This window comes from Notolepis coatsorum, assembly GCF_963971535.1.
Source record: "Notolepis coatsorum genome assembly, chromosome: 15".
Classification (NCBI taxonomy): Eukaryota; Metazoa; Chordata; class Actinopteri; order Aulopiformes; family Paralepididae; genus Notolepis; species Notolepis coatsorum.
In genome coordinates, this window is record NC_140179.1 from 94,497,883 (window position 1) to 94,510,321 (window position 12,439).

Below are 12,439 nucleotides of genomic sequence, written 5' to 3' on the forward strand. Positions count from 1 at the left end.
CCACCCTGGCAGGGAACGGACCGGCTCGCTCTGCTGAGACACTGTGTCCGAGGAAGTCGAACTGGCACTTGGCCGGGTTGACAATGTCAGGTGCTCCTCTGCAGACGTGCTGGCTACGAGAATGTCATCCAAATACACAAACAAGAACGCCAAGTCCATCAGCCACTGGAATGTCTGCGCCGCCCCCTTGAGGCCGAAGGGCATACGCAGGGACGTGAAGAGTCCAAACGTGAGTGATGACCGCCATGTTGGGTACGTCCCGTGGATGAACCGGCACCTGGTGGTAGCGCCACACCAAGTCTACCTTGGAAAAGATGGTGGTCCCCCGCCAGGTGGGCGGAGAAGTCCTGTACTATATGCGGGACAGGGTACTGGTCGCCTGAATACTTTAGACAACAAATGTTTGTTTCCGCGTCTCTGATTGGCCTGTGCGTTTCTGGTCATGTGACATGTGCGCCAATCGTGGGACCGCAAGTTTCTACACTGGTTAAAGGGGAACTCCAACATTTTGGGAAATTAGCTTATTTAACATCTTCCCTGGAGTTAGACAAGAAGATACATACCTTTTTTGTCTCTGTGCGTGCATTTTAGCTTTGGGAATAGACGCTCCGTTAGCATAGCTTAGCTTCATCACTGGAAGTGGGGGAGGGTTAGAGCCTTACAGTGCCTTACAGTGTATTGCAAGGTCTGACATTGACCAAACTTTTTTAACATCGACTAGCTCAACTGGTAGCGCTGCCTTGCTGTGGATCCTGCGGTCCGTTGGTGACAAGTTCGATTCCCTTAAATTTTTTTTTTTTTTTAACGTGCATTCTTTCGCCGGTTAAGTTTAGGCATGTTAACACTTTGATCGCCATGGGTTAAATTCATAATTTACCATCCCTCGCCAGCTCTATTTGTCTATGGAGAAGTTCCCCTTCTTTACAGGGCTATAACTTTTTAAATTCTATTGCTAAATTGCCATTATTATGGCCCATTCAATGTCCTATATGTATTGTTCAGGGTGTAGCAACGTTAAACTTTTTCATTCACATATTCATACTAAAATATGGTCTAAAGTATAAGTATGTTTTTATCGTTTTCTGCAGTTTTCTTCAGAACGTGATTTATAGCCCCAAATGCATTATATTGATGATCAAATACAGTTTGGTAGGAATCTGTGCGAGATAAAAAGTTTCAACTGGACGTGGTTCTAGACGTTTCTACGCATCATCTGATGATGACCGGATGGGCGGGGGATTGTTTATAATTCCATGGGCAGCGTTAGATGATTCATCCAGAGTGGGTCATCACCAGATCAGTTAGTATAGAAGACTTTAGAAAATAACGCTGAATCTTACCGTGGCTTCCTCGCGCCGCTGGCAGATGAGCGTGGAACAGATTTTTTTCTATTATGGGATGTAGAAATGCCCGATCCATTTCCAGGTTGTATAATAGTATATACGTCCAAATAACGTTGTTTATTGAGTTAGGGCGAGCGATCTATTATCCAGTGTTTCAAGATGGAGTCACGGGAGCTATAGCGAGTGGCCGGACCACATATGGATGAGTACTACCGGTTCAAAGGTTAATTTCCGGCTGGCGATCTGCCGATCGGCCACCAGATGGCGCTCTTGAACCGCTAGAGAGTTGAGTGGAGCTTTGCACTGGTTCTCAGGGCTCCGGAAAGGAAATATGATTTCGATGACAGATTTTTTAAATATTGACATCAAAGACGAGTTACGGCGTCTTCGGCAGAATGAGCATGGCTCTGAATGACGTGAAAACTCGTTCCCTGCGATCATAGTGTTAACTTTAAGCATTGTTTCGGAGTTGGTTAAGGTTAAGGTTAGGCATTGTTTTGGAGTTGGTTAAGGTTAGAAGGGTTAAGTTTAGGCGCTGTTAAGGAGCTGGTTAAGGTTAGAGTTTGTCTTAGAGAATGGCAATATTCTTTCGGAGTTGGTTATGGTTAAGGTTAAGGTTAGGCATTGTTTCGGAGTTGGTTAAGGTTAAGGTTAGGCATTGTTTCGGAGTTGGTTAAGGTTAGAAGGGTTAAGTTTAGGCGCTGTTAAGGAGCTGGTTATGGTTAGAGTTTGTCTTAGAGAATGGCAATAGACAGCCTATTTCCGCGCTGCAGCTCTCTCGCGCTGCCGCGGTCACATGGGCGTAGTGGCCAATCAGAGAAACGCTAAACACAAGTTGGTTGCCTAAAATATTCACGCGCAGGGGTAGGCAACCCTAGGCACACGTGCCTGCATAGGCACGCGGGGGCATTTTCATAGGCACAGGGGGCAGCATAAAAACAATATATATATATATATTTTTTTTTGCTTTGAAATATTATAGTGAAATATTTTGCACTGTTGTCGCATTTATCTTGTTGAAATCCTCCCACAGGTTCTTTTTACTACCACATATATTTTTTTTTTATTTTTTTTCTCCTTTTTCCTCCGATTTTCTCCCATCCCAATGTTAGTCGTTATGCCAATTCCCAATCCCCTTCCTGGTCGCTGCGCACTTACCCCCCACAGTCGGTCTGGGAGAGTGGAGGCTATCACGTGCTTCCTCCGACACACGTCTAGCCAATCAACCGCTTCTTTTCACCTGGCGGACTCTCACTGAGAGGGTGTAACGTGTGGAAGGATCACACTACCCCCCTTAGATCCTATCCGCGCTGAGCAGGCGCCCCGACCGAACTGTAGGAGTCGCTGTTTACAACGACCCGGACCCACCCCTCCAGCTTTCCCACCCTCTAATACTGCCAATTGTATTAGTGTGAACGGCCAGCCAAGCTGGTGACAATACTACCACATATTTAATTGAGACCCTTTATTTGTTTATTATTTCAATTTAGCTGGAAATACATTGCTACATCATTCAGTAACATTTGCAGAGCCTTATAACAAAAACATTATTACGGTCACCATTGTGACCAGTGGGATTAATCAACAAATTGTATTATTTATTTTTCTATTTCATTGAACATTGCACATGTTAAAAGCCATTTTTTTTACTCAAAATGTGAGTATTACCAAGTCAACTTGTGTTCTTAAAACAATGACAATAAACATAGTTTTATTAGGTTGAAATAATGTGGTTGTGTACTTATTTTTCTGTTAACTTATTATGGATTGAAAACTGAAAATCTTAATGCACAGTAACTGAACTCAATATTTTAAAGTTGTGGTAACTTATTATTATAAAATTTTTTACAGTGTAGTCTTGCGATCAATCAAACCGTATTTATACGATATACCTCACATTCACCCTCCATTCACATCCTGGTGTTCTCCTGGTGTTCTCCATTAGGCCTGTAGGTGGAGCTATGACAGCACACGTACAGTACACACCGATGGTGTGATGTGTCCAAAAATGGATGGGCAAATGTGAGTGAAATGGTCGCACTGTATGCAGCTGTTTGTCTGCATTGCATTCCCCCCCCCCCCCCAACTCAGATTTAGGGTTGATACAACCATCATAATAATATTGTTAATAATAACAATAATAATGTAATAATGTAAAAATGTTCATTAAAAAGACCTGATTATGAGAATAAAATGTACGATGCATGGAATATTGTTGAGGCACACTAGTTACAACTATATTTCAAACAGGCACTCCATGTCAAAAAGGTTGCTGACCTCTGTCTTAGAGCATGGCGATAGAACGCCTGCCCTTCTTTCGACGGTTAAGCTTAGGCACTCTTTCGAAGTTGGTTAAGGTTAGAGTTTGTCTTAGAGCATGGCGATAGAACGCCAGGTAGTTTGCAGGCTGTTAGACCCGGAAATAGGCGCCGAACTTGCTGTCCCACGATTGGCGCACATGTCACATGACCTGGCCAATCAGAGCGCAAAACTCGAACGCGGAAACAAACATTTGTTGTCAAAAGTATTCACGCGTACCGGTCAGGGGTCGTGGCATTGTTCAGGAGTCGGAAATCGCCTCAGGGGGCCACCCGCCGTCAGCCTTAGTGACCACATGCAGGGGGGAGGCCCACGGGCTGTCCGAACCACGCACAATGCCAAGGTGTTCCATGGTGGCAATGGAGAGCTTATAGCTGGGTCAAGGCGGCGAGCACGTGCATAGACCGGGGGAGGCGACGGTGGCCATACAGTGCTCCACGCCGTGCTTGGCGACTGCCGAGGAGAATGTAGGCGTGGTGAGGATAGGGAACTTGGCGAGGAAGCGCTGATACAAATGCCCACGAGCAAGCATGTTGGACAGGCCTAGTGTCCCTGCCCCTCCCAGCGTGCACAGGTAGGTATAGCAGCAACGGTAGTGTGGATTCTTGGACATTTTTGGAAGCCAACCGGGTCACAAAACCAAAACGTTTTAATCCACACCAGAACATGAATGAATGAATGACCTTTATTTATATACTGTAGCACCCTTCACAGCACAAATGCACAGGGTGCTTTACACTACAGCTTAATATAAAAACACAATAAAACAAAATCAGAAATAAATGACAACAACAACAAACAGCAGTTAAAAACAGTGAACCAGATAGAAAAAGTAGAATAAAAGAATTTGGATAAAATCATGAGTCACTAATTAAAACAAAACTATAGAACAGTGAGGACAAGAAAACGTGCCTATGTATGACCAAAGGCCTGTCTGAACAAATGTGTTTTTGGTTGTTTTTTAAAAGAGTTTTCAGAGGGGGCAGTTCGCAGGTCCAGGGGGAGAGCCATCCAGAGCCTTGGTGCTGTCACCTCGAAGGCTCGATCACCCCTTGTTTTCAGCCTGGACCTGGGGACCACCAGGAGGTGCTGATCGGCAGATCTGAGTGAGCGGGTGTTGGTGTAGGGATGGATGAGTTCAGTGATGTAGATAGGGGCCTGACCGTGAAGTGCTCTGAAAGTGAAAGTGAGGACATGCAGGCAAAAGGGTGACCTGTTTTTAAACACAAAATCATTGTCCTGCAGCACTCTTTTCCTTGAAAAAAGCCAGTGTATTACTACGCCCTGGAGCTGATTCACAGGTAACACAGCTGTAATCAATACATCTAAATGCAGGAGGACTGTGGTTTTGTGTTGGAAACCCTTTGCCTGCATGTTGTGTTGTGGAACTTAAAACGGTTTGGGTTTTGTGACACCTGAATCCCTGTTTGCTGCCTGTCTAAAGCTTCCAAGTATTTCATACAACTTAACGGCCAAAGATCTGTGTTTTGTCACTTGCCCAATATTTGCGGGACTGGTGGACCCACCAGTATTCCGATTTTTTTATATATTTTTTTGCGAATAAAGCCATAACAATCTATGTCAAAATACTTGATTAACAAGTTAACAGATGTTCATAATGAGAAAATAATCCATTATAAGATAAGAGATATCAAGATATGAATGGAATAAATCATGTTTGTCTTGAAATATATAAATGAAACAAGGTGGAGACAGACAGGGAAGGTACACAGGGAAAAACTTTGTTTAATTTTTTTTATTTTTCCACAAACAATTTTCCACACATTTAGTGTGGAGCTGAACACCACGTATGTAATATGAATCCAATCCAATCCAATCCACTTTATTTATATAGCACATTTAAAACAACAAAGTTGACCAAAGTGCTGTACAAGTCCACAAACATAGGATAAAACATAAAACATAAAAAATTGAATAAAAGCACACAATAAGACAGTACAATGTGTCACATAAAAAAGGCCAGTCTCTCAAAAACGGTTTAAAAAACAAAAGCCAGAGCAAATAAGTGTGTTTTGAGGCGTGATTTAAACACCTGCAGAGTGGGGGCCTGCCTAACATGCAGTGGCAGCTCATTCCAGAGCTTTGGGGCTGCCACTGCAAAAGCACGGTCCCCCCTAAGCTTCAGCCTGGAGTTTGGAACGGCCAAGAGGAGCTGGTCAGAGGACCTGAGGGACCTTGGAGGAACATAGGGTTACAGCAGGTCTGAGAGGTAACCCGGTGCCAAGCCGTTCAAACATTTAAAAACAAACAGTAAAACCTTAAAATCAATCCTAAAACGCACAGGAAGCCAGTGGAGGGCAGCCAGCACAGGGGAAATGTGCTCCCACTTTCGCGTTCCCGTCAGCAGACAGGCAGCGGCGTTTTGCACCAACTGCAAACGAGAGAGGGAGGCCTGACTGACGCCCACGTACAGGGCATTAGTAATCAAGGCGAGAGGTCATAAAAGCATGGATAACCGTTTCAAAAATGGAACGGGATAAAAAAGGTTTGACCTTGGACAGCCTCCTAAGTTGGAAAAAGCTCCTTCCCACCACAGTATTGATCTGCTTGTCCAACTTTAGGTCACAATCAAATGTTACCCCTATGTTGGTGACTGTTGGCTTCACAAAAAGCCCAAGAGGGCCCAAGTCACCAGGAGGAGGCACATGACCATTGCTGGGACCAAACACCATGACCTCTGTTTTACTGTCATTGAGACAAAGACAGTTTGATGCCAGCCATGCCTTAACATCGTCAAGGCATGCTAGCAGTGGTTTTACCGGGTTGCTAGTGTTTCTTTTCAATGCCATGTAAATCTGGCTGTCATCTGCGTAGCAGTGAGAGGAGACGCCATGTTTTCGAAGTATAGGCCCTAAGGGGAGCAGGTACAACACAAATAAATGTGTGTGTAGGGTAACCGTTAGGGAGAGAGAGAGAGAGAGAGAGATCCGTAATAATTTATTGAAAACTGTATTAACAGATTGAACTGAATATACCTATCAAGAATGGGTACAATACAGTACAACAATTGTTAAGGGGATGCAGACCAGAGAAAGACTTTCGTCTTGTTTACATCTGGGTCCCCCATTTTCAATTCATCATAACATTTATGACAGCTCAGCTCAGAATTAGGCAAAATCTGCATATGGCTCGCCGACAACAAACTATCATTACACATGGGCAAAACAGAGTCCATTCTCTTCGGTTCAAATAACAAACTCAGCAAGACCGACGGCTTCTCGGTTACAGTGGGTGACAATATTGTCACAAGGAAAGATGAAATTACCTACCTGGGTTCCATCCTAGAGGCTAATCTTTCCTGTGACAAAATGGCATCCAATGTAATAAAAAAAGTGAACCAACGAACTCGATTCTTGTACCGGATCTCCTCTCTGGTAAACAAGAATACCCTGAAGACTCTGGCAGGAGCACTCATTCAAGGGTACTACGACTATGCTTGCACCTCATGGTACCAAAGCACCTCAAAGGCACTAAAAAACAAATTACAAACATCTCAAAACAAGCTAATCAGACTACTGCTTGACCTGACTCCTAGAACCCACCTCACCCCTGCCCACTTTGACAACCTAGGATGGCTTAGAGTAGACGACAGAGTACAGCAACTTGCAATGGGCCTGGTCTACAAGATACACTACGCGACCAAGGTACCCATGTACATGTCAAAATACTTCCCAAAGGTCAGTGAATACTGTTTCAATGTGTTCTGTCCGTGTCCCGACTGTACACAATGAAGGGTTAAAGCAGACTTGCTTACTTGTCCTTCATTCACAGTTGTTATGGTTACAACATAAGCTTGGTTCCACCCCAGGTGAACCCTCGGTGTCACCTCTAAAAGAGTCCTACGTGCAACAGCACTTAAATAGAACAATCCTATTGTTACATCTTTCTTTTTCTTTTTCCAAGTACAGATATATACAGAATCTCGATATTTAACTTACAGCTACTTAACCTGTGTTCTACTTACTTACCCCAGATCCAAACAACATGATTGTGCACACATAACCCATTTCACTATTATTTTTCCTTTTTTTCCCCCTCTCTCTCCAGTCCATTCTCTAATCACGAAGTATAGTCCTTCAGGTATTGAGGCCTGACAACCTGTCGACCAGACCTGGTAGTGACCGTACCTTGGCTCCCTGCCGGGTTGACTGGCGGGCCGGCCTTCTCAGTCACTGGTGACGCAGGTGTGATTGTACCTGGTGTGTCTATAGTGGTGTGATCGTGTCTGAGGTGGCGACGATTTCTTCTCAGAACACCTCCCGACTCTAACTCCACCTCATATGATCTGTGGCTCACTGGTTGGATCACCTTTGCCACTCTCCAAGTCCTGTGTGTGTCACCAGGCTGTACTCTCACACTGTCTCCTCTTTTCAGAGTGTCCATGTCCTTTGCTGTGCGATTGTAGTATTTTTCCTGTCTCTGTCTGTTGCGTTTCAGTCCCTGGTCATTGTCCGTTACCACTGGCTCCAGCAGAGTGTCTTTTGTAGGAAGCAGGGTTCTGGTCCTCCTACTTAGGAGTCTCTGTGCTGGACTTGTGTTGAGGCCCTGGCTCGGCGTGTTACGATGGTCCAACATAGCCAGGTACGGATCCTCTCTCGCCGCTGCAGCCTTCAGCATCAGGCCCTTGGCTGTCTTTACCGCCGACTCCGCCTTCCCGTTACTCTGTGGGTATCCCGGCGAAGATGTCCTGTGTTCAAAACCCCACTTCTGACTGAAGTGTCGAAACTCTTGTGATGCATACTGTGGCCCGTTATCAGAAATAACGACATCAGGTATCCCTTGCCTGGCAAAGTGGGCCTTGAGTTTTCTGATTACTGTGTTGCTCTTAGTGTCAGACAGATAGTCAACCTCCCAAAAGTTAGAGAAGTAGTCTACAGTGATCAGGTAGTCTTTGTTGTGGAACGAGAAAAGGTCTGTCCCTACCTTGGCCCAGGGTCTGCTGGCCATGTCATGTGGGTGTAGTGTCTCCCTCTGTTGCCTTGGGTCCACTGACCTGCATATACCACATTTAGCGATGAAGGTCTTTATCTCCTCGTTCATCCCATGCCAGTATACACACTCCCTCGCTCGCCTCAGACATCCTTCTACTCCCAGATGAGAGGAGTGGATCCTGTATGTGATGTCACCCCTGAGTGCATCTGGTATCACGGCTCTTTCTCCTCGGAAAACGATGCCGTCCTGGAAACTCATTTCCTCCTGGAACGAATGGTAGTGCCTGATGTCACTTGGCAAGTCTCTTTTCCTCTTGGGCCACCCTGACAGTATTCTATTTGCCACACTCTGTAACTTTAGGTCATCCTTTGTTGCAGCTCTGATAGCGCTCAGCCTCTCTGCTGAGATGGGCAAATAGCTAACCATGTTTACCGTCTCTACCTCTGTCTCACTGTCTCCCTTAGTGCTCTCTGGCAAGTATGCTCTACTCAACGTGTCTGCAAGCAACATATCCCTTCCTGGCACATATGTCACACTAATATCATAGTGCTGCAGTCTGAGTAGCATCCTTTGTAATCTCTTCGGTGCACTAAGCAGTGGCTTGCAGTGGATATTTTCTAGAGGCTTGTGGTCGCTTTGAACGGTCACCGGTCTACCATACGTATATTGATGGAACTTTTCCATACCAAACACTATGGCTAAACACTCTTTCTCTATTTGGGCATAGCCCTTTTCAGTTGGTGTGAGCGCCCTACTACTAAATGCTACAGGCTTACCTTTCTGTGTCAGGGCGGCCCCCAGTCCTGTGTCGGACGCATCACATTGTAGCGTCAACTCCTCTTCTCTGTTGTAATACTGTAGGACTGGTGCTTTGGCTATTTTGTCTTTCAGCCTTTGAAACGCTTCCTCTTGGACATCTGCCCATTCCCACATGTTTTCCTTCCGTGTGAGTTGTCTAAGAATCTCGCAGTCATCTGACAGGTGGTCAAAGAACTTCGGTAGTTGACCATCCCAACCAGTCTTTGTACTCCTTTTACATCTGTTGGCTTCGGCATCTCTCTGACCGCCCGTACTTTCTCCGGGTCAATTCTCAGCCCCTTAGCCGTGAGCAGATGACCTATGTAGGGCACCTCTTTTTGTCGAAGCTTGAACTTATCCGCGTTCAGCTTGATGTTGCGCTCCCTGCATCTGGTTAGAAAGCCTCTGAGTTTCTTGTCGTGGTCCTTTTCTGCCTCCTCCTGCGTTGCTCCTTCCCCTGTGATTAACATATCATCTGCTATGACGTAGACTCCTGGTAGGCCCTCTAGGGCCTGCATGAGCTTTCTTTGGAACACTTCCGGTGCTGGGCTTATTCCCATCGGCATCCGGAGCCAACGGTAGCGACCAAATGGAGTGGCGAATGTGGTCAGGTAGCTTGACTCCTCTTCTAGCTTGACGTGCCAGAAACCGTGCTTCACGTCGCAGACTGTGAATACTTTTGCCTTTGACATCTCCGGCAGGATGTCATCTATGGATGTCGGGAGTGGATAGTGACTTCTCTTTAGTGCCCGATTCAGAGGTTTCGGGTCTATGCACAGCCTTAGTCAGTGCTGCGTTCCACTGGTGTGATAATCCCTCTTCTCTCCAGATCCTTGAGTTCCTCCTGTATCGGTATGATCATAGCTACAGGCACTCTGCGCTTTGGCAGTTTCACTGGCGGCACTCTGTCATCTATCTCTATTTTATACTCCCCCTCCATGCATCCATCTCCGGTGAACACATCCCCAAACTCAGCATTTATTCTGTCCCTTGTCATGTGACTGTCACTTTCTCCCCCTGTCACTGGACTCTGCTCTTTCCTCACTATGCTGTCTATAGCTAGGATATTTTCGTACTGTACCTTTATCAACTTCATAGCCTCACTGTCTTTCCTGCCCAGTAAAGGGATTCTGCTACTCTGGTCTACCACTTGAAACTCTAGCCTGTAACGCTTGTTGTTTCTGGGGTTTCTGTCTTAACCTTACATGTACCCAGAGGAATCACCCTAGTCTTATTATACATCACCAGCACTTTCTCAGTGTGTTCTAGCTGTGTGTCAGGGTTTAACAAATGTATGGGGATGACATTACAGGTGGCCCCACAGTCTATTTGGAAGTTAACTATAGTTTCCCCCAACATCATCCCTGCAAAAAGCTGTTGGCCCTGCCTGTGGCTGTCTTTTACCTGATTAACATTTTCATCCTCTCTATTTACTTCTGTTATGCAGCAGAGGTCTTCCTCATAAGAATCACTATCACTGTGCTGTTCTGCTACTGCATGCACTTTCCTAGTTTTCTTGCTGCTCTCCTGTTTTGATTTGCATTTAGCCGCAAAGTGATTTTCTCTCCCACACTTTTTACACTTTTTTCCAAAAGCTGGGCATTTCTTCTTGTTCCTCATGTGTTTTCCCACAAAACATGCAGTCAACCTCTCTGTCTGTTTTCCACTCTTCTGACTGTTTTAGCGCATGTACTTCTTCCACTGCCTGTTCTTGTTGCAGTGTCCTGCTATTAGCCCTTGACAGCTCATACGCTCTACATATTTTCAGGCATGTTTCCAGAGTCAGCCTATCGTCCCTGAGCAGTCTCTCTCTCAGTTCTGAGCTATTTGTACCACATACAATTCGATCTCTGATCAGGGAATCTCTAATGTCCTCAAAGCTGCAACTACTAGCAAGCATTCTTAAGTCTGTTACATAGCTGTCCACGTTTTCATCCAATCCTTGGTTCCTGATAAAGAATCTGTATCTTTCCACTGTTTCATTTACCTTTGGATTGCAGTACTCGTCAAACTGCTTGATGATAGTTGTCACTGTTGTCTTCGCCGACGGACTCGGCAGAGTTGACCATAATTCTCTGCCCTTTTCTCCGACGAGATATTTAAATAGCTTGACTTTTGTTGTCTCTTCGGCGTCGGGCATGGTAAGATCTGTATACAATGTGAACTCCTCCTTCCAACTTTTCCATGCCTTCGCCAAGTTGCTGGAGTCCAAAAGTAGTAGACCAGGAGGTCTCAGCGCATTTAGCCCTTCCATCGCCGATAGCTAGTAAGAGTTTTCTCCCCGAAGTCCGTGTTAGCCACAGCTTGCCAGCTAAACTCTTTACTTCTCCAGCTACCGCGCGAATTACTTTCCCGATCTGTACCCAGCTGTCACCATGTTTCAATGTGTTCTGTCCGTGTCCCGACTGTACACAATGAAGGGTTAAAGCAGACTTGCTTACTTGTACTTTATTCACAGTTGTTATGGTTACAACATAAGCTTGTTTCCACCCCAAGTGAACCCTCGGTGTCACCTCTAAAAGAGTCCTACGTGCAACAGCACTTAAATAGAACAATCCTATTGTTACAAATACCACGATCACAACACCAGAGGGAGCTCCACAAATCATGTTAAACCCAGATTTGGCTCAAACAAGGGACTAAACACGTTTCGCAATTATGCCACATCAATGTGGAACGCCCTACCCAAAGCTGTAAAGGAATGTGAATCACTACCCACTTTCAAAAACACTCTCAAAAAACACCTACGGGAGACTGCAATTCGAAACTGGTCCCTACAAATGTCCTAACTCAGTTGTACAGTAAATTACCAAGTATGGCTTTGTCAGTATTCCAATGTACAGTGCCCCCCCCCCCCCTACCCAACCCCCCCCCCCCCCCCCCCCTCCAATGTACAGCCCCCACCCACCCAACCTCCTCCAATGTACAGTTTTTAAGTCAAATGTATATACACTCTTTTTCTGGACACTTTTGTATCACAAACAGTACTGTATTTGCAAATCTGGTATGTCATAAATGTATAGATG